General features: G+C 39.9%; 1 protein-coding gene across 1 annotated transcript in view; it reads right to left on the reverse strand.

Moving 5' to 3' along the window:
* Positions 1–24,520, reverse strand: part of LOC117807687 (astrocytic phosphoprotein PEA-15) — a 75,309-nt gene extending 50,789 nt beyond the window's left edge. The window contains exon 1 of the mRNA XM_034677051.1: positions 23,961–24,520. The gene's annotated coding sequence lies outside the window, so the exon portion shown is untranslated. The remainder of the gene's footprint in view (positions 1–23,960) is intronic.
* Between the last annotated feature and the right edge of the window lie 843 nt (positions 24,521–25,363).

Below are 25,363 nucleotides of genomic sequence, written 5' to 3' on the forward strand. Positions count from 1 at the left end.
CTCCACACGACACTGAAGAGGCGTGTCAGTCAACTCAACCCAACAATGTCCAGAGCCTTCTGCATCTCAGGGCGAATCTCATCCACCCCTGGCGCCTTGCCACTGAGGAGCTTTTTGACTACCTCAGTGAACTCTGCCAAGGAAATGGAAGAGACTTCCCCTGGGTCTTCAGACTCTGCATCCTCGGAGGAGGAGGAGGACGTGGGCAGAGTTTCATATTGTTAGGTAAAAGTGAGTCGGAGTAATCTCAAGATGAGACTGACGGCTGGTCTGAAAAGCTTGTTCGAAAAGTCACACGAGAATTACATGAGAGAGACACGAGATTTGCTCAAAATCTGAGATATGTACCGAATTCTTTAATATGTCATTCTTAAGCTTGTTAGCAAATGTTTGGATGCTAAGCTAAGATGGTCTGTATGTTGTTTTTGTTATAATAAACAGAGTTTTCTGAATTGCCATCTTGCAAATAAAACACACAGTTTTACTAATCACTCATTAAAAAGTTTCACTGTTTAATTGACTTTAATTTAGCTTTTTTAATTTCAATTTTTTTAATACAGCTCTGCAGGTTTTTCATGATTTCTATTCCTCCGTTGGGTTTTAATGGCTACTCATAAACACACCTAGCAAGCAGAGCAAAAAGACATTTACACACAAGTGCACATCTGAGACCTTTGGTTACATAATAACAATTCTGTGCCTCTTTGTTATTTCTGCAGGACTCAAAAGTACCAGCAAGTGAGGTAAGTTTTATTTTTAGAGAGTGTTAACTTGCAGACCAACTGAAGCAAAACACATACAGGAGGCTTCAGTGCAACATGAATCCTAATGCAAGTTTATACTGACTGGTTTGAGTCACGGTGACCATTTAAAGCTGCTGGGAGGAACTTTTGGTTGTGTTGATTTTGGCGCCCCCTGCTTTCTTCTAACAGTCTATCATTCAATGTGAATATTTGCTGATCAGAATGCTAAGAAAGGCTGTTTCTTCAGCATGCTGTCAGTCATCTGGATTGACACCTACCTCCTCAAAGCAGTTTCAGGCATTGAAAAATACAAGGGAGGAATTGTCAGTCTTGTTGCTAATGGTGTTGTTTGCTGTCGTGCGTCACATAGAGGAACCGGTATTCATTTCAATCTGTTTCACAACTTGTCAAAAAACTCCTCACAGGAGTTTTAATTTCCCAAAATGTGAGTTTTTTTTAAAGGTCATGAAAATTCTTGATTAAAGCTCCTGTAAGAAATTTTAGCTTGAATTAATTTTGGTGCCCCCTGTGGACAAAGCAGTATCTCTTTAGTGAGCTTGTTATGGGTAAGTCGTTTCTTTCTGAGAACTTTTTAGAAGTAAATTAGATTAAAATATAATAAGATAAAATGAGAAATTTAATTAAAAAATAAAGAAATAAATACAAAATCAAATAAAACGAAAAAGAAATAAATACACAAATAATAATTGATTTTTTGACAACAAAAGAAAAATGTATGTAAAGAGAACCAAACCAAACCAAGGGTTGGGGTGGGGGAGTATATGTATGTGTTTCTGTTCTCTAACCTTTCTTTGTGTTTTGTTTTTTGTTGTTGTAGGCTCTTTTTCTTTACTTTTCACTTTGAAGTTACAATGCACATTTTTTCCTCTCATTTCCTTTATTTAATATTCTTATTTTTGCTCTTATCCTTATATTTATGACTTATTTATTTTTAAACTGTGAATTCAAATTCCATTATAATTTATATAACTTATATTTTTTGTGTCTAATTCTCTTTATTTTCATAAAATGTAAAAAAAAAAAAACTGAGCACAAATTATTAACATTGACTGTAAGAAATAAGAATTTATTTAAACAAATAAAATAAAATAAATTAAAGTAAATACAATTTAATTTTTAAAAGATAAAATAAATAATTAAAATAAATGAAAAAAATTATATAAAATCATAAAATGAAATAAATCAAAGTAAATAAATAACATTTTAAAAAGAGAAAATAAACATAAATAAATAAAAAATGAAATGAATGAAAAACAACCGGTTTTCTTTTAACAGTCATGCATTTCACACAATTTGAATGTCGGTCATGGAAAATGTTCTCTATGGCTGTTTCAGCAGTGTGGTGTTAATCTCCTCATCTGACACCAACCATGCAGCAGTGGCTCCAGCAATAAAAAGGACTTATTGAAATGATCATTTTTTATTGTGGATAGTCTAGTTTGCTTTTGTAGCTCTAAAGACATCAGTATTCATGTAACACTGTTTCATAACCAGCTAAAAAAACTCCTGACAGGAGCTTTAATATCTCAAAATAGCAAAGAAAGAGGGTTATTCTGACAATGATGTAGGTTCTGCATGTAATCTTCAGTTAAAAGTGTTTTTTAAAAAAGGAATCCCTTGCCTTCAAAGGTTTACATTTTGGAAAGATAAAAGAGCGTGGGTGGAAAGTACATAGATACCCTGAGCCTTAATCTACAGTTACTGCTTCTCAAAGCGACAAGACATACTTCTGTGATGACTCTCAGGGTGAAGAAAGAAACGAGGGAGATATAAAGGAAAAGAGGTGAAAAGAAGAAAATGGAAAAAGAGGGCAGGATGAGGGGTAGGATATAGGGAAGGAGGGGTGGGTCGTCGTCTGAGTCATCGTCAGTTACAGCCATCATCTGAGCCGACGGGGAGAAGACACACACAAACACACACGCATGTTTGTATTTCTATACTAGTGAGGACTGTCTTTAAGGACTCTCTGTGAAAAGCCCAAACTTAAACACTAGTTGAGGTGACTTTCGACACATATCATGATGAAGCATGTGTTCTGGCGATAGTTTGTATAATGATTAGGGGCGGTAACGATTCATCTACTACATCGATGTATCGATTTATAATCCTATGATCCGACTAAATCGATCTGCTCGGCAAGTTGGCCTTCGAAACGAAATGACCCCAGTCCCCAGTCACAGAAACACCGACATAAAGATCGAAACAGACGCTGTATACTAGCAGGGGGGGTGATATTCCAATAATCGTCCAATAGATACCAATGATTATAGAATAGTATTTCGGCTTGAAATGCTCATCCCTAGTTCTCACGTTGCACAAATGTCCTTGGACCAGATGTATTAAACTGGGGACAATTGTCCTCACAATGATATATAAACAAGTACAACTACACACACAAGAGGCAATTCTAATAGAAGCTTTCCCTCTCTGAACCTGAACCTTCAAACTAAGTCTAAACCCATTAACAGTCATTCAAAGTGGAGACTGGATAAAGTGTCCTCACTCCCCGGGTCTCAGAGTTTGTATGGTCCTCACAAAGACAGATGAACACAAGCACACAAACACAGACCGGCAATTCAGATGGCAGCTTTCTCTCCTTTTTCACCAACAGGGAAATAAAAGATGGAGTTCAATATGAAACACTTGTTGTCGCACTTCATCTCACAAAAGATGTCCTTGTATTTCACAGATTCAGCATTCGTTCTGAAGCACCACACTTTAATCTACATTTTGCATACATTTTAACATTTGATCTAAGTCTAAACATATAAAGGGAAGAATGGACCAAATGTTCTCATTTTGCACAAATGTCCTCAGTCCCCTGGTGTAAAATTCAAAAGATGGTCCTCACAAAGACAGATGAACAAGCGCAGAAACACACACAGAGGAAAGGCTATTCTAACGGCAACTTCCCCTCTCTTTTACTAACAGGGACGTGGAGTCAAACGGTCAGAGACTGTTGGGAACGGCTGTCTATATCAGAGGCACTGACCTCTCTCTAACACACACACTAACAGCTCTCTCTTTTGCACACTCCTACAACGCACACACACATATATATAAATGGGCCTGCTTCCCTAAAACAGTCCATTAGAGATTAAACAAGTTGTTCAGTCTATGTTTCAGACTCCGGGCGTGACTCGAAATTTCAAGATTACTCTGCCTGCTCGTCCGCCTCTCCCTCCCGTCTCTCTCTCTCCCTGCCTCCCTTTCTCTCAGTCTTCTCTATTGCTCCATTAGTGCATTGAGCACGCTGGTACCGAGGAGCAAGATGGGTGCAATTCAAAGGAAATGAAAGTCAGTCAATCACCCTTGCTAGAGGGGAACGTTAAGACATCTCACTGGCGTACTTTACCTGCCTGCCTTCATCGCCTCTTCACATTACGGCTCTGTTATGGGTTTCTATAATAACACAACAGAAGATGAATTCACAGCAAGACTCCATGTGCAGTCCTGCTTTTCCTCCTCCGCATTACTGATGCGATCGCTCACAGTTAAATGAGTGTTCCCATCACAAAGCAGGACTATTGGGGTATTTATGGCTGTGTTGTGCTTGAAACCTGTTGCCTAGTGAGTGTTTAATTACAAGAGCTGCGACTGTTTCTCCTGATCAAAGACCAAGAGCTCGCAACGACACAGAAATGGTGGCATGGCTGTAACTTACGTTTGCATCATTAGGGCCTTAATTTGGATGGAGATGCACCTTGTGAAAATAACTATGCTAACCAACAATGCTAAAACCTCGGGTCCACAGGGCGGGTGGCGTTACCTTACGGCTCCGTCTCGGGAGCGTGCCCCCGCGCCGCTCCGCCAGAGATACGCTTCAAGTCTATGTTTGACGGAGCCCGCACCCAGCACGCGTCATATGCACCGAAAAGAACAACCTGGACAGGAAGTCAGGCACGAGGAACGCATGCAGGATCGCCAATCTCAAAATCATATACGGACTCCCGACTGTTTAAAGATCGTATAGATCAGAAATACTCATCGATTTTGGATGTAAAATACAAACAGCCACATATCAGTGATCCAGGTCGACTACAACAGGACTTTAAGATGATCACTGTGTCAGAAGGTAACAGGACATCAAAATAGAGCCGAATTTTTATTATTAAACTCATCTTAACCTGCAAAAATGAAACTTAACAGTTCTGCAGCATACTCAGTGATGATTAAAGCACAAAAGTAATGGAATACTCTCTAAATGAGCAGAAATTCAACCACAGAAAGGCTCTGTGACCTGTTGTTTGGATGTGGTTCTCTCTATGCCGGATCCAGCTGATCCTGCCTGCTCTGCGGTGCGCTACGCTCCCAACTCGCGTCCTGTGGACCAGGGCGCGAGCCCTCGGACGGAGCAAACACGCTGCGCAGCCGTAACGTGGCGCACACGCATCCTGTGGACTCCCCAGGTAAAACAGAGATGTTTAACAGTCAAAATTAGGGATGGGCATTTCAAGCCAAACTACTATTCGATAATCATTGGCTTCTATTCGACGATTATTCGAATAATCGCCCGATAAAAGTAGTGGGCACTAGTGGTGGGCGTATCGATTCTCACACGCTAATCATTTGAGTATTAATTACTCTAATAAAATATCGATACTAATTAATAAATGCGAAATAAAAGTGCATGTGTCACTTCTGATTCTTTTAGGGTAACTTACTCCAAAGTTTTGCACTGAAGAGGCTGTTTTAAGCTTTCCACTCAGATAATTTAAATAAAGGATCTTAATTATTTATTATTTATGTGCTTTTCTAAATTTATTTCATTGTTTAAAAAAAGGCCACCAAAGGAGTTGCATATTAAAGTTGTTAAATGAACAGTATTTGTCATGGGAGTTGTCTTTCAAGCGTTGCATTTTATTAGTTTTGTTAAATCACCGAAAGTATCGGCATCGGTATCGGTTATCTAATAAATTGCCCAAAAAGTATATTTTTTAATATGACACTTATGCTTCTATTTTGTATTTTTCCTATATTTTTTTTAACACTTTCTTTGAATGGGAGTAGCTGTAAACTAAAAAGCAATTTTCCCTCAGGGATCAATGAAGTATTTCTGATTCTGATTCTATAAAATAAATCATTTGACGGTCAGGCTTCATCTGTCTATTATAGTACATTTCGAGTGAAGTAGACTTAATAAACTGAATTGGAGCCATGTGACATGATATGTGATCAGTTTGCCTCTGGCGTTGCTCATGTTGGTGAAAGTTAATAACCATTGTCAAGGGGTTTTGACCAATGAGAATCAAGCATTTTTTTAAAACGGTAGATTGGTAGGTAATAAAGATTTGATAGCGATCAGTCAAAAAGTTTCTGAGAAATTCACCCAAAAAACGAAAATCATCACCTTACCAGTGTCGCTTGAAAAAATCTGGGATTAACTGAAGTCCTTGAGATTAATCCTTGAATATTTGACACTTTCATGCAAATTCTTACTAATGAAACTTAAATATCAGTTATGCAGCTGCCAAGTAACCACAGAGTGAAAATTAACCTAAAGGAGATGTCTGCTTGTCTTTATCGCATAACCAGCACAAATAACAGGACAATGAATGAACACAAGATGTAGTAGTAGTAGTAGTAATTAGACTCAATTAGTGCTTCCATTTAAGACCCATTTGTTCCATTACTAATCCTTCCTGTACTTTAAAACTGAGACTTCATGCTGTGTTGGCTCTTGTAAAAGGAACAGGAGCATAGCCCTGAATGAACATTTACTAGCTGTCTGTCCAAACTGTCTACAACACCGACAAAAGACTGAGTGCAATATTAGCAACAAAGCGGCGCTGTGATGACTAAGAGGGTTTTTTTGTATTATGGAGGGCGAATACAGTAGAGTGTGAGTCAGTTAGTCTACTCAAACATTAAGCTGCACGGCTTAAACTGCAGGAGGCTTTGACATTAATAGAGCACGTTACCAGAGGATGGCTGTTAGAAAGCGGGGATGGGAAATTAAGGAATTTTGAAACATTTTTTAGCCTAGCTTAGTTAGAAGATTTAAGCAAGAAATTTGCAAATAATGTTTTTAAATCACACAAATATCATCATGGCAATTTTTTTACATTTCTTAGAAAGGGGGTATTATGTTAATTTTGAGGCTTCATTAAAAAAACCTAATGTCTGAAACGCTTCATTTAAGCTACTGTCTCTTAAAAGACTCCAGAACCCAGAACTCCGGAAGCCTCCTCCACTGTTGCCATGCAATAATGTCGTGTTCATCAACCCTTCCCATTAGTGATGTGTCATGATGAAAAGCTGCGGCTCTGAGAGCCGATGTTTTATAATGAATCAGAAGAGCCGGCTCGCATCGAGAGAGAGCCGGCTCCCAGTTTTTTCCTTTCTCTGCTTAGCTCTCATAGTGTTCAGCCCCAGCTCTGCTCACAGCAGAACTTTGTTTTGATTGGTCAGCATGGCGGCCATGCAGCCAATCACATGTGAGGATATTGAATACAGGTGATGGAGGGGAGGCTGTGTATCGTGGCTTCATCTGTTCCTCCTGAGACAGTCTTCTCAAAGACCGGGCAAATACTCACTGAGAGGAGAAACCAGATCAGCCCATCCAAGCTGGGGCATCTGATTTTTCTCAATGCCAACCTGAGGACATTAATAATGTTTGCTCCAGTTTGGTTCTGGTTCTGTTTGCTTGAGTTTGGCTCTGGTTTTGTTAGCTTGAGTTTGGTTCTGGTTCTGTTTGCTTGAGTTGGTTCTGGTTCTGTTAGCTTGAGTTTGGTTCTGGTTCTGTTTGCTTGAGTTTGGTTCTGGCTCTGTTTGCTTGAGTTTGGTTCTGGTTCTATTTGCTTGAGTTTGGTTCTGGTTCTGTTTACTTGAGTTGGTTCTGGTTCTGTTAGCTTGGGTTTGATTCTGGTTTGGTTCTGGTTCGGGTCTGGTTCTGTTTGCTTGAGTTCGGTTCTGGTTCGGTTCGAATTTGGTTCTGGTTCGGTTCTGGCTTGGGTCTGGTTCGGTTCTGGTTCGGTTCTGGTTCGGTTCTGGTTCGGTTCTGGTTCGGTTCTGGTTCGGGTCTGGTTCTGTTTGCTTTAGTTCGGTTCTGGTTCGGTTCTGGTTCGGTTCGAGTTCGGTTCTGGTTCGGTTCGAATTTGGTTCTGGTTCGGTTCTGGTTCGGTTCTGGTTCGGGTCTGGTTCGGTTCTGGTTCTGTTCTGGTTCTGGTTCGGTTCTGGTTCGGTTCTGGTTCGGTTCTGGTTCAGTTCTGGTTCGGTCCTGGTTAGGTTCTGGTTCGGTTCTAGTTCAGTTTGGTTCTGGTTCTATTTGCTTGAGTTTGGTTCTGGTTCTGTTTGCTTGAGTTTGGCTTTGGTTCTGGTTCTGTTTGCTTGAGTTTGGTTCTGGTTCTGTTTGCTTGAGTTTGGTTCTGGTTCTCTTTGCTTGAGTTTTGGTTCTGGTTCTGTTTTGCTTGAGTTTGGTTCTGGTTCTGTTTGCTTGAGTTTTGGTTCTGGTTCTGTTTTGCTTGAGTTTGGTTCTGGTTCTGTTTGCTTGAGTTTAGTTCTGGTAGTAACCCTAACCCTAACCCTAACCCTAATCCTAACCCTAACCCTAACCCTAATCCTAACCCTAACCCTAACCCTAACCCTAATCCTAACCCTAACCCTAACCCTAATCCTAACCCTAACCCTAACCCTAATCCTAACCCTAACCCTAATCCTTACCCTTACCCTAACCCTAACCCTAATCCTTACCCTTACCCTTACCCTTACCCTTACCCTAACCCTAACCCTAACCCTAACCCTAATCCTAACCCTAATCCTAACCCTAACCCTAACCCTAATCCTAACCCTAACCCTAACCCTAACCCTAATCCTAACCCTAACCCTAACCCTTACCCTAACCCTAACCCTAACCCTAATCCTAACCCTAATCCTAACCCTAACCCTAATCCTAACCCTAACCCTAACCTTAACCCTAACCCTAACCCTAATCCTAACACTAACCCTTACCCTAACCCTAATCCTAACCCTAACCCTAACCCTAATCCTAACCCTTACCCTAATCCTAACCCTAACCCTAACCCTAACCCTAACCCTAACCCTAATCCTTACCCTAACCCTAACCCTAATCCTAACCCTAACCCTTACCCTAACCCTAACCCTAACCCTAACCCTAATCCTAATCCTTACCCTTACCCTAACCCTAACCCTAACCCTAATCCTAACCCTTACCCTAATCCTAACCCTAACCCTAACCCTAACCCTAATCCTAACCCTAACCCTAACCCTAACCCTAATCCTAACCCTAACCCTAACCCTAACCTTAACCCTAATCCTAACCCTAACCCTAATCCTATCCCTAACCCTAACCCTAACCCTAATCCTAACCCTAACCCTAACCCTAATCCTAACCCTAATCCTAACCCTAACCCTAATCCTAACCCTAACCCTAACCCTAACCATAATCCTACCCCTAACCCTAATCTTAACCCTAACCCTTACCCTAATCCTAACCCTAATCCTAACCCTAATCTTAACCTTAACCCTAACCCTAACCCTAACCCTAATCCTAACCTGGCCGGGGATTTGAACCAGGAACCCTCTAGCTGTGAGGCAACATCCCTACTCACTGCACCACCTCCTCATTTTAACCAGTATAACAAAAAGTGTATCTAAATCTACCAACTACCAACCCCAGCTTTAAACAAATATCTTATGCGAACACCTGCACAATGAAAATTGTACTCATACAATGACAAAGTGGAAATTTGGCATGAACATTTTCAAACTGTGTTTGTATTACGCCTTGGTTAAAAAGTCAAAACTAGCCAGCACAATAATATCATAGATGTTCACTTATTCATAAAATGAAGACAAAGGCTCCAACTGTGACTAATTTCTCAAACCAGAACCCTCAGAGTCATGTTTGATCTGGATTGTGCATAAAATGAACCGTAAAATGATAAGAGCCAGAGCTTGAATCTTGATAATAATTGCTGCGCAGTACTTCAGCTAGTATCAGAAGGACTAACAAGATAATTCAAACTCTTGAACACTTATTTTTAATGAGCCATTAAAGCCCTCCACACTTACAGTGCAGAGATGCCACTTCAAAGGGGAGCACGCTATAAGACCTTTAACACGAACCGAGTCGAGCCTTGAATCTGAAAACCCTGCTGAGAAGGAAACCAAAATATGACACGATGAAAATCAAACAACCGCACTGAAAAATGTTGCTTTTCCTCAGATTGTCTGAATGCTGTTGGAAGCTCTGACAATGTCGCTTGTAGTCGTGCCTTTGTGTAATGGGACAATGCAATAGTGTGAGCTGCAGTACCTCCAGCACTAGGTAGGTACACAGGTCCCTAGAGGGTTACATAAACCAGTACACAGAGCAAGTATGACGCCTGCATCGCATTTTATCAGGTTTGAGTAGCAGAGAGAGGGTACATGCTTGTGTGTGTGTGTGTGTGTGTGTGTGTGTGTGTGTGTGTGTGTGTGTGTGTGTGTGTGTGTGTGTGTGTGTGTTTGTGTGCATGTCGGCTTTTTCATCTCAGTGGCAGGGAGGTTAACCTGTTTCCTGAGGCTTTTCTAAACCACACATACAGTTGCATGAACATACCCACAAAATCCTCAACACGCATATACAATGGATGGAGCTGGAGGTGTGACAATGAGGCAGGAAAAGACCCGTTCTGGGCTGATAAATTAATAATAATTGATAAATAAATAACGGAAACTACTTTTTGAGATGCATGAAATAGTCATGTTAAGAAATCTAGAGCATAACACAATGTATTTTTCTATTCCATGAATGAAATCCATCTAAAGCTTGTTCTGGCTCAGATAAGTAAGGGATAATGTACAGTATGTTAGCTGGTCGTTATGGGCAATAGAATCCCGACAGGATGAGACAAGACCCTGACGTGAAGTGGAAGGGTCTTGTCACCCCTATGGTGTCAACAAGCAGAGGCAGGATGTGCCAGAACTCTTTTCTGGGGATTGATTTGACATGATTAGTTTCTCTCTTGTGTTGCTCATGCTAGTGAAAGTTAATAACTGTTGTCAAAGGGGTTGTCAGTTGGTTTTGACCAATCAGAATCAAGCATCTTACTCAATCGGAAGATCAGTAAGAAAGTCGGGTAATAACCATGTATAAGGGATTGTGGTGTGAATGGAATAATGGATGTTATTATCACTGAACAGTTGTAGTTATTTAATGTAAACAAAAACAACAATGTGTCATCTGCATATGTATCGCCCATCAGCTGACCTGCTCTCTAATTATTGACATCAGCCGTTGAGAACTGATATCTGTCGGCCAATTAAATCCATTGATTATGGACGGAGAAGTCAGATCTTCGAACTTCGGCTAGCTGTTTCTTCTTGCTAGAGGTCATCATGATAATCTGAGCCTAGCTAAACTAAACTAAAACTTAAAGCTGCTGTTGGTAGCATCAGTTCAGGGAGAGATTTCGAATGTCAACATTACCCCTCCACACCAGATTTCCCTCACACTACACCCCTCTCCTATGATGTAGGAGGACCAATCAGGAGAGTGGCTCTGATTGGTCAGAGCTGACAGGAGCGATTGGAATTCATAGGTTGCTGGATACAGAGGTGTAGGACAATACAGAGATCTCATCATAATCTGAAAATACCTCATTTATTAAAGGCTGTTGATAAGGTTTAGGACTTTTTTTTTCCAAACACAGCACAAAATAAGTACTTTTTTTTCCCCCCAATCCTACCAACTGCAGCTTTAATGTGTGTAGCTTTATATTATATAAACATTATAAGTGTGGTAATCATAAAAGTATCAGCAAGAAAACAAGTTCCAACGCTTTCAAGACAGTTTTCGAAAAAGTTAGAAAATGCTAAATTGGAAGTATAAATTAGCTTCCAAATACAAACTCTCTGATTCTTAAATTCTAAAATTTAACCAAAAACTTGACTTTTTCATTTATTAAACTCCTAAAATAACAAACTGGAGCACACCCCCAGCTGTCCAGGGTTTACAAGGGATTTTGTTAATCTGTGAACTAATTTGTGAAATGCTAATGACCCCATGCTTGACACTTTTTTATTTCAGGCGGTTTACGAGGTAATTATATTTTTCGATCTTGACTTTTTAAAGTGCAATTCCTTTTTTAAAATATTGTTCTGTTTGTTTATGAACTATGTTCTATTCTATTCTATAGTAAAGACATTAAGAATTTACAGGAAATCTTTCGGACTTCACAAAAGATGGCTATCCTGTAGCTCTCTTCTAGATAGGACTTCCAGATCCTGTTATGTCATTTTTCGAACAATTGTACGCATGTACCAGGGGTTTTACAAAGTTTCGCCACAGTGACTTGTCTTTATTCTCCAGTGTTCCCATCATGCTTAATAACGTTCTATTAAAATGTTCGACTGGATTCCCTCTGGGGTGATATGGGGTGGTGCGGATCCTGTGTATACCAGCAACTTTGCAGAGCTCCTTGATGGTATTTGACTCAAAGTCAGGACCTTGGTCGCTGTGCAAGCGTTTTGGGATCCCATAATGGACCAAGAAGTTGTCCCGAAGACATTTAGCAACAGTCTTAGCTTTCTTGTTTTGACGTTGGGATGACGACAGCATACTTCCTGAAATGATCCATGATCACCAGGATATCTTTGGTGTTGCTTCTATCGGGCTCTAGAGACAGGAAGTCCATGCAGACAAGTTCTATTCTATGTTCACCAATGGTGCAGCTTTTTCTGGTTAATGCTTCCAGGTTTGATTTTGTACCACAGCAACATCCTTTTAAAATGTCACGTTGCTCTTAAAATGGAAAGTACTGAACAAACCCCGTTCTTCCTAAAAACGCAGTTCCCTTTAGAACAACATTTCAAACATCATTATTTGTACTTACATTGTATGAATAACTTATATTTGACAGTTTTTGAGATTTTTGATGAACAAAAGCTTTAAAATACAGTGGCTTAACTTTCCCACAAACACCTGAATGCATCACAGGATCATTTCCTCAGCTTACACAAGTTACTGGAAATAAGTGGCTTGCCTGGAAAGCTACTTTAGGAAATTGACCTAAATGGTAAAGTAATCGTGACTTGTGCTTTGTGTGTGTGTGTGTGTGTGTGTGTGTGTGTGTGTGTGTGTGTGTGTGTGTGTTTAGTTGATAGAGATGAGAAAAGCCATGAGAAATGCGTCAGCTCAACAGCACTGAGGGGGACTGGAGGGCCTTCGTGGAGAGGCTGAGTGCAGTTCATCCAGTCTGATGATGTTTTCTGTGTTACTCTGACTTTGATCAAACATCACGATGACGCTCTGGGAGTTATCGTCGCGAGGACACACATTAACACTGGAAAACAAGTGGAGGAAACAGTTTGTGCAATCGTGTATTCTGCAACACCTGGGCATTCACACATACACAGATACACACACACACACTGCAGTACTGTATCCACCTGCCTCCTCTCCTGCTCCATCATATCAGCTCTTATCAAATCCAATCAGACCCACTGAGGCATTTCATTTGGAGTCGAGCTGCAGAGTGGATTATGCACATGGGTGATGGGGAGAGCTTGAATCAAAGTGTGTACGCTAAACAGAGAGAAAGAATGTGCTTGTGTGTGTCTATGTGTGTGTGCAAACCCATGTGACTGTGCATGTGTGCTCTCCAGCCCATCTGCACTGTTGCTGTTTGTGTGGCTCTGCCCGTCTGTGCAGGCTTTGGTGTACTGTACGAGTGTGTGTGGATCATCCATTATTCTGGCCACTGTGAAAACCTGCCAGTCAGACAGATTGGGGCTTACAAAACACTTCCACAATTGCGTTAAAGCCGATAACAACCCTCTGTCTCTCCATAAAAATCAAGAGGATTGCTTTAAATTGGCACATAAAGACATAAAAGTTGAACCATTTCACATCATCACTTCTCTTATTATGCATTTCTGCCCCCCCTCTTCCCTCAAAAGAAAACAGATGCTAACACATTACAGAGCACATAAACAGCAGCCACAGTGATAGCATTAAAAAGAACCTTTCTGCTGGTGTAGGCGTCACTTGTAGCACGGCAACAGAGCAACCACACACCAAGCTCTGTTTTTCTTTTGTTTTTGGTGTTGTTGTCCATGTTTTGTATTTACAGCCAGAGAGAGAAAGGCTTAACCTCTATGGCGAATTCTGCGTAATCATCAAATGAATCATATTTCTGAATACATTAACCTGCAGGTTAAATGGTCGGTTCATATACTGTGGTTTTGTAGGGGAAGCGGGATAACAGAAGCACCTTACTGGATCATCTTAGATAGAAGACATCTTGGAAAAAGAGCACAAGCATGGAATAATAACCTCTGATCTCAGACTTCCCCTTTAAGGCATTACTTCCCTTATGACAAACAACTAGTTCTTTGTCCGGATGGTGCACTTATACTGGAACTGGTTTTATTACACTCCAACACTTTCTAGAGTCCCAGTGACAGAGGAAGAAACACCAGGAACATTTTCACCATGCTAGCTCAACTGTTGTGAGATTAGAGGCCCCAAATCACAAGCTTGAACTTATATTTAAACTCTGACTCCAACTCTGTCATGTGTTCTTCAACTTGAATTTTATAACCCGCCCCAAAAAGTTGTTAGTCATACTTGAGATTTTAGGAGTGGGGGAAGGGTACCACTTGAACTCTGAATTCAACTCTTTGATTTATTCATTAACTTGAATTTTATAACCCCGCCCCCAAAAAGTTGTAAGTGGGGGTGGGGGACGGGTGAAATTTAATCTTGGAATGTAATTCTGTCATGTTTTCCTCAAATTGAATTGTATATCAATGTTCCAAATGAGCTTTCATTAATGTGTCAGTCTTTTTGTTGGTGGGGGAAGGGCATAACTTGGTATCCAAATTCAACTCTGTGATGTGTTCTGCAACTTTAATTTTATAACCCCACCCCTTACAAGTTGTAAGGGATACTTGAGTTTTGATGGGTGGGGGATGGGTGCCATTTAAATTCTGAATTCAACTATGTCATGTGTTCTTCAACTTGAATTTTATAACCCCGCCCCCAAAAAGTTGTAAGCAACCCTTGTCTTTTTGGGGGTGGGGGATGGGTGCCACTTAAACTTAGTCATATTTGTGAATTGTATAAGCAAGCTCCAAATTAGCTTACATTGATATATAGGCCTTTTAGACGGTGGGGGATTGGCATCACTTTACGTCCTTATTCAACTCTGTCATGTGTTCTTTAACTTTAATTGTATAACCAAGCTCCAAACTAGCTTAAATTGATATTATGGTCTTTTGGGTGTCGGGGGATGGGCGTCACTTACTTTCCAAATTTTATTTTGTCATGCTTTCTTCAACTTAAATTTTTAACCCAGCCCTAAATTACGTTTCTTCGTGATATTTGAGTTTTTTGGGGACTGGGGCATGGGCACTTCTGACCTTATGTTTTTAATTATGGTTTGTGTTGTTGAATTCCTGATCCTTCCATGAGAAAAAAATACTCTCATCTGAACCCAACATTGTTACTACAGTATACTAGCATAGCGCTAAATTGCAGGCTAAACAGTCTAAAGTACAATCTTTGGAGTTATTTAAAGATATTATAAAATAATGGGTGCAACCATTGTTGGGTCACCCATTGGTTTCTGGGTGGCACAAATGAAGCTTCTAGTTTGGCAGTTGGTTGCTGCAATGCTGACTTTCTGCAACAAGAAGTAACCATATTTTCAGGAGAGGGTGGGGTGATAATAAATGTTCCATCCATCGTAATCTCTCAGGGAAAAGCCAAAAACAATCCTGACTCCTACACATTGGCCAAACAAGTACTGAGTGAGCTAACAAGTCAGGCATGGCCGGCGCAGTACACCTGCTACTTGGTGCAAAAATATTGTTATTATGATTCTAACATTTCACTCACTGAAAAAGCTTGGGCACAGACTTGTTGGAGTCTCTAATAACAACACAAAAACAGTAAGGTGTAAAGACTGAACTGGCTGTTGAGTGAGCAGCCAGCAGCATCAAACTGTCACTTTAAGGGACTACGCTCCATAACATTAATATTGTTTAAGTATGTGAGTTTTATAACCTTTCCTGAGGTCATAAATGTGGTCATAGATCAGTGAACAAAAACCTCTCTCTGTCAAGTGCTGCAGAGTAAATCACACTGGACAGCTGGAGGTTGTACTCATGTTTAAAAAAGGAACTTGCTGTGATAACGCCTGGCTTTGTGTGACACAGCTCAAAAAAAAGGGGAAGTTATTTGACTGACAAATGAGATTCAGTTTATGATTAACATCTGTGGCCACCTAGGTAGCGCTCTTTTAAGAACACATTGGGAAACAGTCAAGTCTTTGAAATAATCTTTTGCATAAATAAAAGGGCGAATGTACAGTGATGGTGTCGTGATACAGAGAGAGGAACTGGTGAATTTTCCTGCTAATCACACAGCTACTATCTAAATAAACATATAACTGACACCAAGTTTGACTTGGCGAGATGGACACTCACATTAGGGTAACAACAACTTCACCTGTTTGAAACAAAATATTTAAGGGGTGTGAACTAGCTAACACTTAGCTTACAATATCGTTAGCTAGAAATTGGTTGATTGTTAATGTTTGCTTTTTTGATGTAGCTGGTAATGAGTTATACAACATATAACACATACAACTTAACAACTTCACCTTTGTTAAATTGAAGCAAAATATTCAATAATATATTGTTAGCTAGCAGGTAAGATTAACATTCAATCACTTGTTTGGCTAACATTTCTGTTTCTAGTTTTACAAGACATGAAAAGTGAAAATTCCTTACTAAAAGGGATGTGAACTAGCTAATACTTTTGTGCTAGCTTAAAATACAGTTAGCTGGAAATTGGTTGATTGTTAATGTTTGCTATTTTGATGCAGCTGCTAATGAGTTCTAAAACATATGTGACCCATTTTTGCTATCCATTGTCTTGTCAATCAAAAGTAATAAAATTATAACAGGAGGAAGTGGTACATCTCCCACTAATCACACAACTACTATCTAAATAAACCTATAACTGTCACCAAGTTTGACTTGACGAGTCACACAAGGATAACAACTTCACCTTTGTTAAACTGAAACAAAATATTCAATAATATATTGTTAGCTAGCAGGTAACATTAGCATTCAATCACTTGTTTAGGTAACATTTCCGTTTCTAGTTGTACAAGACACGCTTAAAAAAAGTTAAGATTCCTTACTAAAAGGGGTGGGAACTAGCTCACCCTCTATGTTAGCTTACAATACTGTTAGCTAAAAATTGGTTGATTATTAATGTTTGATATTTCTGATGTAACTGATAATGAGTTATAAAACATATTACACAAGCAAGACATGTGACCCCTTTATTTAAATCCACAGTCTTGTCAATCAAAAGTGACGAAATGATAACGCATCCATCAGTTTCTTTACATTTAAATAACATTTAAAGCTCCTGTAACAACTTTTTGACTGGTTATGAAACAGAGTGGAATTAATTGTGATGCAGTTTTGTGAGCTACAAAAGCAAACAAGACCATCAGTGACAAAGTTTGGAATTTTAATGTTGTAATTTTGAATGCCTGAAATCACTGCGAGGGGGTAGGTGTCAGAAGATTAGCGAATGGAGAAGCTTACTGTTTTTTTTCACAGCAAATATTCAGAATGAAGAATTGATTTCATGGTTAAAAGGTGAAAGGTTGAGATTTATCAGAAAACACCACTTACACAAGGACTGGACAAAATCTGCAAAGAGATGGGAGGTATGACTTTGTCCACAGGGGGCACCAAGGCCACACAAACCAAAAGTTCCTCACAGGAGCTTTAATTACAATATAATGGCAGCTTTTGAGCTTCCCACCCTGGGCAAGCTGCCAAAGAAAAATGAATGCCATGTGAAAATGGTGAATAATTTGTGTTACAATCACAGCAATAGTCATTATTAAAAAAAAACTAAATCAGTTTTGAGTGCTAATTCAGAGCTAACTTGACACAATATTCTAAGTCTGAGGATTATTCATCAATTTGATCATCTCTGGTGTTCTTTCAGCCAGAACAAACTCAGTCCTTCTAACCTTAAGTTCTGTTGCTTGTTACATGTCCAGAACATTAATGTTTGTTTACATTTCCCCGCCGTGTTAGAAGGTGGCATCCGCTCTAACGTTGTAATCTGTAAATGGATACCTACAACAGAGCCGAGGGAGGTAGGCGGTAGCGGAAGACGATGTAAGCGGGCGGCCTTAGCGCAGATTAAAGGCAGTGATGCAACCCGGTGACTGACACTGACCCCTCTGTAACTCATAGCTTCCTGAGAGCTCGGCGCACACATGGGGAAAGTAAACAAACGCTCAGCAGGCGGGGGGGACGGGTAACAAAAGGCAGGGACGGTCTGACAGCTCCGTATCTGCTCTCTCTGTGTACCAGGAGACATATCAGTGGATTCACTGCAGCAGGAAGCAATCCTTTCAGAGAGATGGCGGGTCTGCTCTGCTGGGTTGTTTTCTTTATATCAGTCTTTCACTTGAGACTATGTCTGTCCTGTCCTGGTTGTTAAAATGATGTGATCTTCATTACCCAGTTTGCAGTGCTGACATGACAGTGAGTTTCATCATAGATCAAATCTCTGCCTGTCAGTGTCTTCCACAGTTTATGCAGTTACAGCTCGCCTGGATCTCTTCTTCAGAGATGTTTGTGCACTGACAATAATGCAGCTCTGTCGCAATCCAGCCTCACTCCAAGGAAGAATATATCACTCAACTCAAGGACTAACTTTCAGTTCTTTGAATGCAAGAAGAAGAAAGACAGCTTCTTTTTGATGCTGTAATGTAATTAACATGAGCAGATCAAGAATTTGAAAAAAGATTTGGAAGCACACACCAAGTGGAACAATATTCGTCCAGTAGGTCTGCCTGAGGGTACCTTGGGTCCCAGGCAAACGGAATTCATGACCGAACTCCTACAACTTGGTCCTTTTATAGGTCAGAATTCCTTGCACTGCTTTTGCAAGATCGGATTTAACAACACCCCAACCAGACTGTGATGTTTCCGTCCTAATGAAACCAAAAGTGGGTGAAGAGGAAATAAGTCAGAACATTTTTGTCTGAAAGAAGTTGCAATTCCTCTTTTCTTGCGGTTGCAGAAGTGACTATAATGAACATCAGACACTCCGGAAGGGTCTTTACTGGATCTTGGTACTCCGGATATGCCGATGATACTGCCATTTATGTCTTCCTTGTGCTGGTGCAAACGACCAAACTACAAGCTGATTTTTAATGAAGACTTGTACTGAATGCCAACAAAACTAGAATAATATGCCGCTTGGGGTCAAAGAGGCTTTGTAAAAAAGATCTTGCACCTCAATAGGAATATTTCCAGTTGAATGAAGGTAACTTCGTATTTAAGGTGAAGTTAAAAGTCCATTCTTCGCCATTGAGTTTTGGCAGGAATGCGGGGTAATGAACTGCTTGCTGGGAAGGAAAGAAGTCAGAAAAAGTGAGTTGTTTTTCCTTTGTTTTGATTGTTTCTGGTTTAACCAGTTTAAGCTGATTCTTTATAAAAAAAAAAACAGTATTTGACTCAGCGCCTGCAAACACTCAACCACAAACATTCCCCTGGCGGCAGCGAGGGGACAACCGACACCACAAACACACACACACAGAGGAAGTGAACCCGAGAGAGGAAGCTCAGTTTTGCTGCGCTGCCCAGTTTTCTCTCTGTCCGAGAAGACAGATCAATATGTATCAGAGAGGAGAGGAGACCTGCTCCCAAAAAGCTGAGTCAAGGCACACACACATTCACATACACACACTTGTACTGCTACATCTGCCCGACACAACTACATGCCAACACCTCTAATTTTAACTCGCCAATAAACCTTACCTTGTCCATTCAACCATGTCTTAATGCCTTAAAGGTGTCCCTTTGAGGTTAGTCAAAATGTCCTTGCTTCAAACACGCTCACTTTAAATGTCACAGATTACAGGGACACTCCACTGTTGCTAGCATTCTGCAGTATGAAAAACTCTAAATTTGACTACAATTTGCCACAGACTGCTTAAACAAGGGACGACTTTCCAGCTTTCCAGAAGTGAATCCAAACATTTAGAGCTCCCCCTACTGACCGGGTGCAGTACAGTCACAAAGCCTGCCTAATCCAATTCATACTATACTATCGACCGTTCCAACCTGAGGCATCGTTTCCATTTGATCGCTTATTCAAATGTTTGGTTTGGTTAGCAGTAGCTGTGAGACACCAACACTGTAGCTACTCCAACCAATCCAAAAAACATCACCAATGCAAAATATTCGTCACCTGTATGTGCTTCTTTGCGAACATGCTGATTAATGTTGGTTAACGTATCATATCGTATCTTATCATGTGGTATCGTGTTGTATCATTCTGTATGATATCGGACAGTATTGTATCGCAATGGAACGGATCATGTGGTATTGTATTATATCATTTTGTATCCTTTGATAACGTATCGTATCATATTGTATCGTATTGTATCACGTCGTATCGTATCAGGTGATATTGTGTTGTGTCAATCCATATCGTATGGTAACATATCCTATCATATCATCCTGTATCGCAGGGGTTCCCAAAGTGTGGGTCGGGACCAAGCGAGCTGGATGCTCCCCTGGTGGTGAAGCTTTCAGCAGTGTGTCTGCCCCCTGGTGGCTGGCTGCAGTATAGGTCAAAAATCTGTCTCCCCCATTCATTTGAACGGGGGAGCAGTCACACTTTAAAAAATAAATACATGTGGTACGAATGTTTCTCCCATCCGTATGCTGTGGTGATATGTAGTTAGTATTTGACTGTTTTGTGTCCAAGGCCTCTTTTTCCTGAAAAGTTTATTTTTCGTTAGTTATTAATGTTTAAAAATCAGGGTTTTACTTCCTGGTTTCCTTTGATTCACAGCCGCTGTAGAGTGAAACTTCAAAGGACACACAGCGTCTTGTGAAGTTACGCTGTAGGGCGGAGCTTAATACAGTGGCTTCACACGCTCTGGCTGCACAATGGCGGCGCCCAGGAGCGGGATTTTTTGCCTTCAGAACCGTACAACGGGAAGAGGCGGAGCAACGCTGTCCATTTTTATTTACAGTCTATGGTCGGGACCCCCTGGGGGGTCATGAAACACCAATTGGGGGGGGTCGCGAGATGTCTTCCAGATTATTATTTTTTTTAAGTAATCTAAATTTGTTTATATTACCCATTTTTGTAAAAATATGAACAAAAATAGTAGTTACATTTTAAACAAAACCCTGCAAATAAGTACATTTCATTAGTTTTCTGACTTTCTTTGTTGCCAGATGACTCCTAATGTTAGCGTTAGCTAATAGTTAAGTAACAAAGGGATCAGTAGCAGCAGGTTGATTCACAGCTGCACAGGAAACACACCTACCTGTGCATGTAGGTGAACTAATTTTGAAGTATGAAGTAACCTTTATCCACTTTGAGGGACAATGGGGGTCACAAGTCTTTGGCACCTATATTTTGGGGGTTGCGGGCTGAAAAGTTTGGGAACCTGTGGTATATCATAATGTATTGCACTCTATCGTATCATGTGGTATTGTTACATCATTCCGTATCGTATCTTAAGATATGATCTTATATTGTAAGGTAAAGCATGAGCATCGTCTCATATCGTACTGTATTGTTACATATTATATCATATCATATTGTATCGTATAGTAATGTGTCACTCTTATCGCTTATTATCGTATCTTATTTTATGGTATCTTATATTATCGTATCAGATCAAATCAACATCCTATCTTATCCTTTGTGTAGCCTCCAGTTTTCAAGAAGTGAATGCTATTTCTGAAACTCAAAGGGACTAAAAGAGACCGTTTCAATCAAATCAAGTCGTCCCGTCTGTGTTCTGCTGTAGTGGAATTGTTAGTCAGCCTGTAAAATGTGACCACTGTGGACGGGATGATATGACTGGAATGCAACACAACAGGAAATGGACTGACAGCTGTCATACTATAAAGGACATTCTTACACTGCATAGGGATAGAGGAATAGGATGTTATCAAGTCGATGCAAAATTAGAGCTTTGTGGAAAGGCAGAATTTAAAGATTGATGACTCATCAAGGCAGATGCCAAACAACTCTTTGGTCTTATAGTCTGTCGGTCAGATGGCACACCCTTGGGCTCTGTTACAGTGTGGTGGGATTTTTATCATTAATTCCTGACATTTTATAGATTCTACTTTGCCTTTTGTGTATCTAGTTTAGCACCTAAAGCCTCGAAAGCTGTAGGCGTAAAAAAAATATAACAAAAGTATCATCGGAAAACTTCTTTAAAACTGTCAGGAGGCTCAAGAACAGTTAAAGGAATATTAGGAAGAGAAGCATTGGTCACACCCACTCCTCCTTGCAGCTGCACGCACGTTAGCAGACCAGATACATCCATTCATAAAAGACCCACCCCTTCCCCATCCGTTCACCCTCACACACACACACACACACAAACATACACACAGCCATCCGGCACGGTCACAGGTGGTCGCCGCTGGTTTCTAATCTCCTCTTTCCTCTGACTGAATACTGTGTGAGTTCAGAGGCACAACAACACTCCTGATAATCCAGTCCAAAAGAGCTGCAGTCGTCTTTTTTACAGGACAGTAAACGCATCACAGACACATCAGGGAACAAACCCCTGAAAGGAAACATGATGTAAATAAAGTTTGATTCAAAAAGACAGCACGCGGTATTGCAATACCACTAAATGAAGTCTCGGTAGGAGTATGTGGGACGTAATGAAAAGGACAGTATACATGAATGCCTTCAGGGACACCAAAGCAAATCCAATTAGTTTAATCAATGGTGTGTTAAATACCCTTTTGAGAGTTGGAAATTCCCCACTTAACCATTTAACTGCGACATCTGTGATTGAGTTGTGTCAAATCAACAAGACAGAGCATGTCTTACAGAAAGGTAGTCTGAGGATGATAATACTTTTAAATTTGGGGATTTTTTTCAGGAATTTTGGGACATATGTTGTTGACAACAGAGATTATGTTCTTTCACTGGCCTAAATGGTAATTTCATCAGAGAGAAATATTTTTCTGACACTTATAAGATAAGATAAATTAATAAATAAAAAAAAGGAAAAATAAAAATAGATGTTTTTAATATATTATTTTCCATTTTCTGCTTTCTCCAATGTGATGTCGTCTTCCTCTTTAATCCTTTTAATTTTGTTATCCTTTAATGGTTTTATTTACTGAACTATTTTTATTTATGTATTTAAAAAAAGAAGAAGAAAATAACTTTTAAAATAATTTATTGGACTACTTTCTCACCACTTTATTCTTGTTTATTTGCATTTATTCTTTTAATTTTTTTGTGTTGTATTTTGTTTTTGCAATGTAAACATTTGTTTTTAAAGGTGCAATACAAATAAAGTTATTATTATTATTATGATTAAATAAAAATAAGACAGGCAGTAGGCAAATATTATTCTGCAGTGACAGGTTGACATGTGAGATTAGGGTTTGGTTATAATATTAATAATAATAATAATAATAGTTTTTATTTGTAGAGCACCTTCCAAAACCAGGTTACAAAGTGCTTTACATAGGCAGCAAAATAAAACAGGCAGATCATAAAAACACACAAGTCAAGGTAAAGAAATAAAACATATTTTAAAAGACATAAACTTCCCCTAAAAGAACTCTAAAGGAATACAATTATTTTAAAATATATTTCTTAAGATGGTTAAAATAAAATAAAGTCAAATAAAATTCAGATAAATTAATTTATTATGACAGATTGCATGCAATATAAATAAATATACATGTATGGGTGTGTAATATGACTGTATGAAGATGCAGAGAACAATACAAAGTACTATATAAAAGTACTATGATCAGTTGTAATAAGAAATAAAAATATGTGTGTATTTTCTGTGCAGATTGGAAAGCTGTCAGGGACTTGAACGCCTCATTTCTCCAACTTTGCCTCCTCGGTGCATTTAATGACAATCCGGAAAACCACATTTAACAAGCAGACTGTGAGCAGCCAAATCTCTCACTCTGCCATCATGCAGCGGTATGCGAGGAGAGGAATGATCCATATCTATGAATGAAGGAGGCTGACTCACTCACAGCACGGTCCCTTAAATTAAAGAATTGTGTCTTAAAGAAACACCCTCCCCTCCCCTCCCCTTTTTCAAAGTGAGAGAAACACAGCTGTTTGCATGAGAGGAAAGGAAGAATTAAAAGAGTGGGTAAAAGAGAGAGGGTACTCACCCTGAGCGCACGAATGTGAGTCAGCTGCAGACAGGGAGAGATGCGGGAGGGACTCTGCAGGAGGATAATCCCCTCTGGATGTCACAGAGAAAATGGCTCTGTGGGGAAATTAATTTTAAGAGAGGAAAGGCAATCTGCAGGGAGGCGAGAAAAAAAGTCCACTCTGCAAGGTCTCGCCGGGTTCGGTTCACTTTCAGTGGTGCTTTTAAAGTGTGTCCTCAGACGCGGCCGTGAAGGGGACACGGGCTGGAGGAGCTGTCAGTCAGTGTATGGAGAGAATAACAGAGAAATGCAGGGAAAAGGAAGGGTCGTGATTCCTCTCTCTGTGTCTCTGTGTGTGCTTCTTCAGTGTCTGCTGCTCTGTCACCGGCTGCTGAAACGTGGAAACGCCTTTTCCTCTGCCTCTCTCTCTCTCTCTCTCTCTCTCTCTCTCGGTCACGGTTAAGCACGCTGTCTGATTCATCCACAGATCGTCTATTGAAAGCGACAGCTCACTCTAATGCTCAATGAACCACTGCAAAGCGGCAACCTCCAGTCTTTAAATATGGAGCTAATGCAGAAGTGTTATAAACTGCAGTTCATTGAGCGTCCACTAGAGGCTGGCTGCAGAAACACCGGAAACCACATACACACCCATTCAAAAAAGACAATCTTTACAGGCTGGTTCACAAACTGGTTTAGGTCTGAGTTGCCAATTTCTCTATCGGCACCATGTTCACTATTACGTTCACAGTTTTTTTTCCTACACATTGTTTTCTGTCTTGTACATAAAGACAAAAAAAGATCCAGAGTTTTATCTTTTTTTAATTACATTAATATAAAAAGGAAGCATAAAATACTTTGCTTGAAAAAATACTGGAAGAAATAAAGCAATTTTGAAAGAAAATTCACAACTTGTGACCTTTTTTTATAAATGCATTTTAACTGTGAAAGCTTATTAAACTTTGAGGTTTGAAGGTCTTGACTTGACACTGAACATTTGTTAAAAATAGTAAATGGACTTGTACTTATATATCACTAATCTCAACACATTCACACCATAGACTGGACGTAGTATCCGTGTCGTCACCCATCTGTCTCTGAAGCGCTGTTTGGAGGCCAAGCGGCGGCGGCAGCCATATTGGAAATGTTGAACTCAACCTAACATCTGTCGAGCCAGTGTGAGGTAAAGAGGCGGGCTTTGAGCTTTCTAGCCAACAGCTACAGTGTTCCCGCCTGTCAATCAAGTCAGCTGTGCCTCTCATAATGGAAAACTCGTAATCTAAATATCTTCGTAATTGCAGCGTTATGAAAAAATTCAACCCCCGTACAGTGTGTGCCGAAATCCAGACTACATTGGTTTTTTAAACCAGGCTGTAAACATGTTTATTTCTGCTGTAAAGATCGGCTTTTTTTTAATTGGT

This window comes from Notolabrus celidotus, chromosome 23, assembly GCF_009762535.1.
Source record: "Notolabrus celidotus isolate fNotCel1 chromosome 23, fNotCel1.pri, whole genome shotgun sequence".
Classification (NCBI taxonomy): Eukaryota; Metazoa; Chordata; class Actinopteri; order Labriformes; family Labridae; genus Notolabrus; species Notolabrus celidotus.